A 12124-nucleotide genomic window follows, 5' to 3' on the forward strand; every position below is an offset into this window, starting at 1 on the left:
GGGTTATCGCGACTGCCGGCGCGCGCATTACGTAAACAACGCACCTGTGTACCCGAACAAACGTTTTTGCATTTCGCACAAAATGCAATGTTATTAGATTATCAGGAAATTAAAAAACAAACTAATCACGATCCTTTACTAGGACGGGTTTTATATTATCTAAGAAACGAATGGCCAATGGATGACGTTATCATTACACTAAAACCTTATTATAACCGAAGGAAAGAATTATATGAAGAGTTAGGTTGCGTTATGTGGGGTCACCGAGTGGTGGTACCGGACAATTGTAGATCTAGAGTATTAACGGAATTACACGAAGCTCATATGGGGATAGTAAAAACAAAAGCGTTTGCCCGCAGTTACGTTTGGTGGCCTGGAATCGATGAAGCAATCGAGACTATGTGCCGCACGTGCCCCACGTGCGCAGCAGAGGCCGACGCGCCCCCACGGCATGCACCCTGTCCGTGGCCATGGCCCGATAAACCTTGGGCCCGGGTTCATCTGGACTTTCTGGGACCAATCAATGGTCTCATCTTCTTAGTTATGGTTGACGCTCGAACAAAATGGATTGAAGTAAGCCAAGTACCAAGCACGGCAGCAAGCCACACTATAAATAGGTTAAGTGAAGTGTTCGCGCGTTTTGGTCTACCGAGACAAATCATTTCCGACAACGGTCCTCCTTTTACGAGCAGTGAGTTCTCTCTGTTTTTAACCTCTAATGGAATAGAACAGTTGTTTTCCGCACCCTATCACCCGGCTTCGAATGGGGCAGCGGAAAATGCCGTCAGAACGGTTAAAAGAGTAATAAAAAAAGCAATTAGGGAAAAATTAGATATTAAATTGTTTCTAAATAACTTTTTGTTGCATTACCGTAATGTTGAGCACTGTACAACAGGGGAAGCGCCAGCGTTATTAATGTGTGGGAGGAAGTTGAGAACCAAGTTAGACGCATTGAGACCGGACAGAAACGTTAAGGTTAGGGATGTTCAACAAAAACAAAAGCAAAATCATAATGCTAGCGGGTCACGGGACCTGCGTCCAGGGGAAGAAGTTTGGCTCCGCCAATACAGGGGGGATGATAAGTGGGTGCAAGGAAAGGTAACAGAAAAGCTAGGTGCCACAAACTATAAGGTAGTCGATGCGAAGGGTAAGCAGTCACATAAACATGTCGATCAGCTTAAAGTTAGGAAACGAAGTTCCCTCATTAGACCATCGAGTCCTTCCGGTAGGCCGCAGGAAATAACGGACGGTGGTGGGGAACCCAGTCCGAGCGGTACGGTGATGGAACCTTCGGAGGTACTAACACCCGATGACCAAGGTGACGCACAAGGTTTGTTCAAAGACTGCGAAGAACAACAAGTACCGGGAATAACACAACCGCCTGACTTGCCCACTCCTGAACCGACCCGGTCCCGTCCTATTCGCCGATGCCGGTTAAATAAACCACCAATGTATAGTAAATAGAATTAATATTTAAATAAGCGTTAGTTAAGTTGAACTGCATAACATGTATATATTGTATTATTGTCTACTTTACCCCCCCATTTAAATTACATTGTTATAATCACAGTAAGCGAAGTAAGTTGTAGTTGAGTACCATTGTATTAAGTTAATATATTTTTCTTGTATTGTTAAAAAGAACCGTAGGAATAAAGGGGGAGGATATTGTAGTGTATTGGTGTGCGCGCGCAAGCTAGTGTATGTAAACGCAAGCGCGTGCGCCAGCCGCTTCAGTCCACAATAAACGTTGAACCGACTGCACGTCTTATTATTTGCATACACCTCAGCAACTGATGTAGAACAATTTTTTCAAAAATTTTACTGAATGTAGGTAGTACTGAAATAGGTCTAAAGTTAGTGGGGTCAGAAGTACTACCCGATTTAAATAACGGAGTTATTTTACTATTCTTCATGAGATCAGGAAACACACCACGATCGACACAGTTATTAAAGATTAGAGCTAATACGGGTGCTACAATATCTATTACAGAGCCGGTAATGTACACTGAATTACCCCACAGATCTGCAGTCTTTTTCTTGTTCAAGGTATGGAACGTTTTGACAATATCTGTATAATCTATGTGTTCGAAAGAGAAGCCTAAATTGCAAGCTGCAACATTTTCTTTTAGTAAAGATTCGTGTGGTAGTAAGCTTATCTTGGCGTGGTGACAACACTAAGTTTATTCTAGAGGGTGCTACTTTGTTACTTATTGAATGGCTACCGTATTTTTAGTCACTAGATGCAGCAAGAGGTTTTTTTGTCCAATCACTGCAGATGTCACATATTGAACGTCCAAAAGTGTCACACTTTACGGAATAGGGAGTTTCAGGGTCACCAACTGGTAAGCGATCAGAGCCGCCACACTAGCTAAACTCCCTATTGGACGAAAAATTAGAGATTCACACTAACGCCACCTGGTGATCACAAACACGGTAGCCCCCATTGTGTGTATTCTACATATGTAGAAATCTAGTTTATTACACTCCTTAAAATCAAAACCAATCCAATGGACTTTTAGTTGAATGGTCAATGGTCATTGAACCGATTAAACAAATTATTGAACACACATGGATACTAAATCGACTTTTAAGAAAATTATATGTACTTTTATACCTACATACTAACACATACTTATTGTATGTAGATTCTAATCTAGTGTTCCAGTTCCATAAATCTGATTTCTGGCTTGTCAGATTTGGTATTTTCTTTACTTACAATAATATAAAAGTTAGCTTTATTTATTCAGCGTTCCAATTCTAGGTAGTAACTTCGTTTTATTTACCTTACCAGCTTACGGGATGAAACAATGTAGAACAAAAACTTTAGTTTGTAGCTAGTGTTTGTATGAATAAAATGTTTTAGTACAAAAGAAATAAATCAATCAGAAACTTCAGAAAAAAAGAAAAATAAATACTTGGTGTTGATATAGAAACTTTTTTAATGTAAAATAAAATAATAGATAAATACTATTCCTAATTTGAAATTGTTATCCTGTATTCCTGTGTTATCTGTGCCGTTCTAGTGATTTAATATTTATTTGTGTCTGAATTAATTATTATGTTATCGGCTTACTCACGTAACTGTCTGACGAGGAACTCGATTAGTTTCAAGCCATGCTAGAGGCTCATATTCATGAGCAGGATTCATTAGTAGCAGCGCAACAATCGCCGCGTCGTGTGTCGCGGTTTTTGTGTCTGCGTAAATAAATTCAATAAATATCTCCAAATAACACCTACATACCCAAAGCGGAAATACAACGCAAGACGTTACCATAACAACTCAATCCAACTTTATTTACCAACTCAGTGTTATTAGTCAAAACATCGATATCCATTTGTTACCGATGTCAACAATCCTTTCATTTACAGCAACTGTCATGGCCGCCCAAGGTCACTGCCTTTTCCAAGCCATAGATCGATACTATTCTATTTACTAATAAAATAATGTACCAAATCATAAGTAAACAATGTTATTAATGTAAAAAAGAAATTATTGATACTTTTAGTGTATTAAATATTCATTTCTTACTACCCTTTACTTAGGTTAATAATACACATGGAAACTTGAAAGGCTTAGCAACTGATTGTTTGTCGTAGGCGGTGAAAGTATGTTTAAACTCAAAGTGTCGTTTATATTGTTTTAGTCTTTGTGCTTTAAATAACAGGAGGCTTTTGGTTTTTTAGGAGGAAAACGGTGGGACGAGCTCCGGCGTGATCTCATGGTGGAATGGCAGCAACGACTGTCGCAACCGAGGGCTGGGCTCGCTGTCATTGCAGCGGTAAGTCCCCTCTTTGAGGACTGGCTTGAGAGGCGCCACGGCGTCCTCACCTACCGCCTGACGCAGATGCTTACCGGACATGGAAGCTTCGGTAGGTTCCTGTTTCTGATTGGGCGGGAGGAAACGCCCGGGTGTCATCACTGTGCGGACCGCCCGGAGGACACGGTGGAGCATACGGTGGCGGTGTGCCCTGCATGGGCTGAGCACCGCCGTGTCCTCAGGGAAGTGGTCGGCGACGGCGACCTCTCGCGTCCGGCATTGGTTCAAGCCATGGTGCGGAGCGAGGGGGACTGGGATGCCGTTACCTCGTTCTGCGAAGCAGTCATGCTAGCTAAGGAAGAGGCAGGGCGCGTGAGGGAACGAATCTCCTCGCGCCCCAGCCGTCGGGAGAGACACTCCGGAAGTCGGGGATCGCGGAACGATCTCCGGCCACCGTAAGTGCGGGTCTGCGGACGGTGAGCAAGGGTAGCTTGCCGCCCGACCAGAACCAGACCCGTGCGTGCGGCGCGTCGCGTTCTGCGCGCGCCTCAAAGAGCCATCAGACCACCACAGATGGGGCCCAGTAGGGCTGATGCCTGGGTGGTTTTTAGTCAGTAAGAGTCTGACACTCCCTCTCGCTTTGCCCAAGGCGGGAGAAGTCATTGGATGATTTTCCACCCTCAAAAAAAAGGTATTCCACAGCTCCAGAAACAAAAGCGGGCTAGCCCGATAATCTAGAGAAGCTGGTGCTTGTTGGTCAGGTTATAGAAAAACACGTCGCAGTCGTTCACTTACCCATTGCATTGGCTAGATGCTGTAAAAAACTTCACCAGTCTGACAGTTCCATAGTCCACAAGCTATAAAGACCGCAGAGGACACGGAACGCTTGGAAAAAGGTTGTACATCGAGTGACGCGTGCACCAAACTAGACACTACCTTAAGTTATGAAGAGAACGACAGAAAAGAAGTTTTTTTAATGGAATAGTGACCATCTTACTGGTCACCTAATGGTAAACGATCAGCGCAACACCAGTAACAGGTGCGTTACCGGCCTTTTAAAAATAAATACTCTCTTTTCCAACTATCCTGTGTTTTATTAAGGGTATTAAGGGTTTCGCTAGTCATCAATATCATTAGAATTTAGCTTCCTTCAGTGTTAAGGACCGAACCTATTTAGTACCTCATGAATCAGGCTTAGTTAAGTCTTTAATGGCCTGATTTATAATCTTAAACTATTGAAGGTTTTAAAACATTAAAGGTTGCTGCTCAACTTATATCAATTGCTACTAAATATATGTATGTAGGTACATTGTTTTCACATATTAAATTCAGTCACAATCGGTTTATTAATGCTTTTAAAACGTAACAATCAGATCAAACTCCTTTAATTTTTAGTTCTACTTTTATAATAACTATCGTGAGACATACTAAAAATATTATTATTATTAACTAAAAATCATGCATGCTGCTCATGACGAAGAGTACTCTCTGTGACTCGAAACTAGTAAAGCTTTTTCGCCAAATATTTACATGAGCAAACTGTGATTTTTAGTTAATTTTGATTACACAACATATTTACGTATCTGTCCAGCACTGTAACCAATAAGAGCTGCTATCAAAGAGTGCTCTCAAACTCGCTTTTAATAGGAAAAACCGTTACCATGTAATTCCGTATTTAAAAAAATATCTTTTAATCCAGCCTCTTCAAAAGCATGAAAAACTTTGCGTTCGAAAAAACGCCAGCATACTTTTCCTTTGCCGGCGACCTGAGTAAAAAGATATAACAGCTGCTTATCTCGCTTTTACTCGTAAAGTTGAGGGGAAAAAGGGTTGTTTTAGTATAGATAAGGCGAGTACTGATAACAATGTTCCTGTCAGTTTATCAATATTCACAAGATTTGTGTTGAGAATCCGAGATGCTTAGATTCCGTGGCTTCTGACTTATCGCTTGATAGAATAATGTCTAGGAAATTATTTCTGCGAGGAGATTATAATCGTGACGTCAAGACCTCGGCTTTATAGCTGCGTGGATTAAATGCTCTTAAGGCTAATCTGTGCTTATCCGGTCCGTAGATGAATGGGAGAGTTACTATGTGGCCTATATTCTTTCTAGAGTGTCTAGGATACTGTTGAAATGGCTTTTCAACTGTATATATAGCAAACATTTTAGAATTTCAGTCTACTTATTAGACTATTTCTGTCTTATCATTGTTTTTGAAGTTTCAATTTATTGATATTAATATTATTTTTATACTCTGCTGAATTATTGGCTAAAAGTAACAATATTGTTGTCCTTGTCTGTGATATCTTACATTGTATTGTCACACATTCCCATTGACGTACGTACACACACACAAAAAAAAGCATTTCTAACATAAAATATTTTTCCTTTCTCACCATAATGATTATTCAACCTCCTTCGTGCCTCAAAAATACGTTAAGTCTCGTCCCAGCTAAGTGATGTTGGTCGTTAAGGCATAGGCCAGATAACTGAAGAAAATAAAGTACGGTATTAAGGGGAGACCTCTGCTGCCAATTATCATAACATAATATTGCCACGTTCTTTGTGAATAGGCTTAAGTCCCCCAGAAATAGAGAAAAATACGCTTTTTAAGGCGTAAAAGGTTTTATTTTAGGATTTGAGTGAAGGAAGTCACTTTGGAGGGTGTTCTTAATTTTAGCAAAACTTTTTATAGAAGTATGTAAGTGCTTTCGATATTTTGGGGCTGTTTATCGTTTTAGATTCCATTTAAGGACTATTAACCTCATTATATTCGTTGAATTTTTATGAGTTTATTAAGTATTCCTACATTTACGACAAATAAACATATCCTGTAATAAAGCCTTTTTAGACGTTGCATATTTACGCCATATATTTTTAAATAAAAGAGCATTCGAATTTAAATTTCGAATTGCAATTAATACATTCTATAAATGGCGCGAATGTATTCGAGCGGGAAATAGTCACTGCTCTCAAACTGTCAGGAACACAACGATTACACTTTTGTCGTGTTATTTTGTTTTCTACGCAAAGAGCATAGCAATAAGGTCTAGGCTGCAATATCAACTGTTGGTTTCTTTAACCGCAAGAAATTGTGTCTCAGTGAAATCAATGCAAGGAACCAATTTAGTCTGTGGCTAATTTTAAAGCTGCAACTATAATCACAAACACATCAACAGCCTATAAGTGGCCACTGCTGAACAAAGGCCTCTTCTCACACAGAGAAGGTTTGAGCATTAATCGCCTCGCCTGCTCAATGCGGACAACTATATATGCAATAAATAATTGAATACTTGAATTCTAATTGAGCTGTAGGGGAAAGTGGGGTAAACGCGAACGCGGGGTAAACCCGAACCCAATAGTTTTAATATGTTAGAAAGATATAGCCGTATATCACTCGCCGGTATCTTAGAGATCACGCCACCACCAGCGCCAGTCAACGACACGGGAGACGCGGACGCACGTACTTTTCAAGGTATGTCAATTTTAATATTTTCAATGTTTTCGATGTAAGTTTTTGATAAATTGAACTTGGTGTAGCTTTATTTCTATTGAGAATAGTTATTTAACCTTTACATAGTGGGAAACTTACATACTAACCATTCAAATGACAGTGACGCATTTGCTAAAAGTTTTAGAACCGAAAATATTTTTTCCATTTAATTTTTTTCGACCCGGTGGGGTAAAAGCGAACGCTTCATGTGGGGTAATCTCGAACATTTGGCATTATCCCTATCTCCTTTTTTGTTAGTTCCCTGTAAATCCCAAATAGGGTATAATGTTTTCCAGTCTATATTGATTTCTTTGTGGCGCTAAATTATGTTGTCACTTATGTAAAATCACCCATTTTGATGATGCTAACCATCAATTAAATTGTTTCAGATATCACGTAATTATAAAAGAAAAACTGAAACTAAATTCAGTTGAGAGGATCTCAAAAATATATAGTCGATGTTCAAACCAAGAACTCAGCATTGGCAGAGAAACAAATACTTATAATGTTCCAAAAACTACAATTTACCTTAGTAATGTTAGTACGTGATTACCCCACTTGGTGTTCGGCTTTACCCGACATTAGTTAGGTAAAACCGAACACTAAGGGTTTTGTTTTTTGGTCATTTTGTTTTATTTTATTTAAAAAAATAATGATGTTGATTAGTAATACGTTAACTAGATAAGTAAAGTTTATAATGCAATAATTAAAGAAACTCTATGATTTGATTCCACTGTTTTATTTATATTTTCCCTTAGGTGTTCGTGTTTCCCCCACTTTCCCCTACCTAAATAATAAACGTCAAAAAGTAGCTATCTATAACTATCAAACGTGATGCATCCACAGCTGAAGAAATACCTCCATCTTTATGGTTTGCCATTATTCCCAGGCTTGGCAATTGACCGAAGTCATTTCACTTTCCTAAGAAAGTCATAATCATCAACTGATTATGACCTTAAATAGAGAGGACGCCAATGTGCCTGTTTCTGTTTGAGATTTAGGATTTAAAATTTTGCTTTTAAAGCTCAAAATCGTCTGCAGAAAAAAATATAGTTAGTGTACTTTAAGTCTTACATCTGTGACGCACGGTTTTGTTTTCTACGCAAACAGCTTAAGAATAAGTGTATAATTAACCGGATCCCAACTATAACAGCTTCGCTTAAAGTTGTATTTTACGCTCTATGGAGCTGTTAGAGATGAAAACTTGAATGTGTTTTGTTTCCACTACAACTAGTAGTTACTACACTTGGAAGCAAAGAAAACAACGGATCTACTAGCGTTATTGCTTTTTAATTTTTTGATAAATATATTATATTCTGATATAATTATTTAATTGGTAACGGATGTCGTATAAAAGGCAATTTAATTACCTTTAAAATGAGTGTACTATGTTGTAAGATGAAATTTTTTTCAACTTATAGAGGGTTCTTAAAAATGAAATAAAGAAAACGCTAGTGGTTCCGTTTCTTTGTTCCCAAGTATAGTTTTATTATTACTTTAAATTATGAAAAAGTTTGGCTCTTTAAATTCTGAATAGAACTTGAATGGCGGTTTTACATTTGATGCAATAGTTATCATCATCGATTCTTTTTCGGAAAGTAAATTTGCTTTCAGCTACCGTACTTGGGATATACCCAACATTATAGTGTAGAATTTAAGCATTCATAAGTACAAAACCACAATATGTTTAGATTAATAATATGTAGACTTGTCACTTAAATTACCTTTCAATTCTTAAACCGTTTTACATTTACTACTATCAAAACAAAAAACCGAAAGAGCAAAAATCCACGTAAAGCAATTCACAACTTTAAACTAAACAAAGAGTCTAATAAATTCAACCTTTAGCATTTATAAATATTTCCACATATCTTGGAATATCTGCGTTCCTACTCAAAGGGGCACGATTCTCACAACTCATGTAAATATTACCGTCAAAGGATTTACATGCGAACGCGGATTCTAGCAAAAATCTAAAAATCTCCCCTAGACCTTTGCAAAATCAACATCTTCACTAAACTCTACCGGAGCCGTTGACACGTCTGTCATAACTGTTTCAAAACGTCAAATTTCCTCTCACAAACTTATTTTAACACTCTGAAAAGAACGTTATAATCAAATTTAAACCTTACCCCTTTATAATAAAGGCTAAATACATCCTTAATTAGCTTCGTTTACCGCACGCGAGACTCTGCTGCGGATTATGTTAACTAGGTTAGCCAGAAAATGTATGTCAAAGAGATTTCGTGTCGTACGTCGTCTTTTCTGACAGAAACTTTCAACGTAAAATAAATATGAGGAATAATTTATTATGTTGTTGTTATTTCAATATTTATTTCTTGGACAGATTTTTTCATATTTTTATTAGCGTAAAACTCATTTATTATCGTTAATTTCCTTGACTTTTTTATATGAACCAAACGTTTTTGTACGAATATAAGTAAATTTTAGTAACGACTTATATTGTGAGAGAACGTAGACATCTTTGCAATGGCAATTTAGTCGTATGTCCAACGAATATCACTCTTTTTGGGCAAGTCAAATATCCGGGCCGTAAGTGATAGAGTTCTTATTGAAAAATGATATACGGTAATATATGAACTTATTTCTGGATCATAAGACCCTTACATTTACAATATATTTCGGAATAGTAAATGAAACACATATATTGGAATTTACGTGCATGTATGTTTGTAAAATATTAACCTACTATGATTCAAATATAGGCAATTATATTCATTTTATTTACATCGTTCCTCGACTTATAAGCACATGAGTAAACAACAGTTTTTGAACAATCAGCTAATTATATACTTCGGAGTAATCTGATAGAGAAAAGTATCACAAACGCGACCTAGTTCCATTTAAAAAGCTTAAGATATTTTCAACTATAAAGTTAATTTAAAAAATATCATACCTATCACGTAACCAATTTAGAACAAGTTTGTATCGACAGTTTATTAATAAGAAATTGTTTTCATAGCTGCAGTAAGCGCATTACCGGCAATGCGATCGTATCGTGGTCTTTAATCCCCTCAACGTATTGGAACACAGAGCATCAAAAGGCGAGGTCAACTTGCAGTTTTCTACGTCGATTTATAAAGAAATAGAATGCATAACTTCAAATCTGGGATATGTAGGAACATTGGGATATAAGATTTTGGTAAAACTGCGAGACATTTTCTTTTTTTGATATCACTAGTTTTTTACCGACCACCGAAGTATTTTGGCTTTCCAAAAAGTTTTGAATTCAGTGTATGCTGTGTATGCAATAAAAATAACTCTTTTTGTACAGTTTGGTTAACATTAGTGCATAAACTTGAGAGGCATATGCGACCTACGTATGTGTTTCTCTGAGGTAAGTAATGGTTGTAGCAATAGTATTTGTATTAACGACTTGCTGTGGACGTTGTGGCGTCCAAGTAAGCTGTTAAATTATTATGTCAATCATCTAAAGCTTTTGATATGGTCCACTTAAGTGTAAGTATTCCTTAGACTAATATTTATTTATTTTAGTTTTATACAAATGCATAAGGAGGACTTAGGTAATTACTAACTGCATCGTCTACTAGCCATCCATACGTAGTATAGCACATATAGCGAGCCTTTCTTCTGGTACTCTTTGCTTATTTAGTAGAAAATTTAAGTTAGTTCTGATTAGCTAAATTAATTAGTAATATGAAGCTAACGTAACGATATCAGCACCTGATAGTAAGCAATAACCACCCTTGGATGCCCGCAGCATAAGTCTCAAATTCGTTAACGGCCTTTTAAAAAGAATATCTTATTTCTAGAAAATTTGAAGGTCATATCGGTTTACATAAATGGTTGCCATTTTAGAACATCGCCACACCTTAGTTTTATGCTCCAAAGGTCAGTATCGAGACAGCCAGTATTTCTAAGACATGCCTAAAGCTAAAAGCGTTCAAACAACTCCAAAATGTATAGTCAGCTCGTACAGAGTTCTAAAGGCCTAGTACGAGGTAGTTTTACGTTTGACGAGATCGAAACGTTATCACGTTCTGAGCTCTGATTGGCTTGCTCCAATGAACCAACCAATCAGAGGGTTAAACGCGGTAACGTTTTCATCTTGGTAAACGTAAAACAAATACGCACTAGGCCCTCTGTATAGCCGTGTTTGTTTTGACGAAGCCTTTTGCTAACCGAACAAATATCGAAGTGGCGTGTAGGCCTAAAGGAACCCTCAATAAAATAAGTAGGTTTGTTGTCTGGATCTAGTATCTGTGTTAGCAATATAGTCTGTATTTACATTGATGATAAATTATACATTTCTTTGCAGAATTTTACCATCTTCGAAGTATCTCAGTTTATGTTTGTGGCCAAATATGTTAATAGTTTTTTTTTTGTAATTAAATTGTGTTTACCTAGGGAAGAAAAATTCTTAGAGTTACGAAGTCATATAGAAAATTCTAAGTATTCATATGTTATCCTAGACAGACTAGAAAACGTGTGTGTATATGTAAAATATATTTTAAAAAACAAATTGAAACCTACAAACGTAACACAACAAACAAGTTTCCTTTACACAAACAAAACATTCAATACAGATTGAATTGTTCCAAATCGTAAACAGTAATAAACACATCAATGTACTGGGTAAATATTGTGACAGTCCGCCATGATTGATGGTCGCCCTACAAGGGTATGATATTATGTTAACTTTGAGGAATTTATGTGACAAGCGTAGAACGTGTGGTGCTACGAATTAATTACAACGTTCAAGGGCTGTGGTTAATTAAACAGGTAACGGTACCCGCGACGGTTTACCACCAAATTATGTGTGTTAATTACGTATTAAGTGTGCGTAGGTTGTATTGAAAAAATGTTTATATTTTTGGGAATATATTTTTT

This window comes from Spodoptera frugiperda, chromosome 6, assembly GCF_023101765.2.
Source record: "Spodoptera frugiperda isolate SF20-4 chromosome 6, AGI-APGP_CSIRO_Sfru_2.0, whole genome shotgun sequence".
NCBI lineage: Eukaryota > Metazoa > Arthropoda > Insecta > Lepidoptera > Noctuidae > Spodoptera > Spodoptera frugiperda.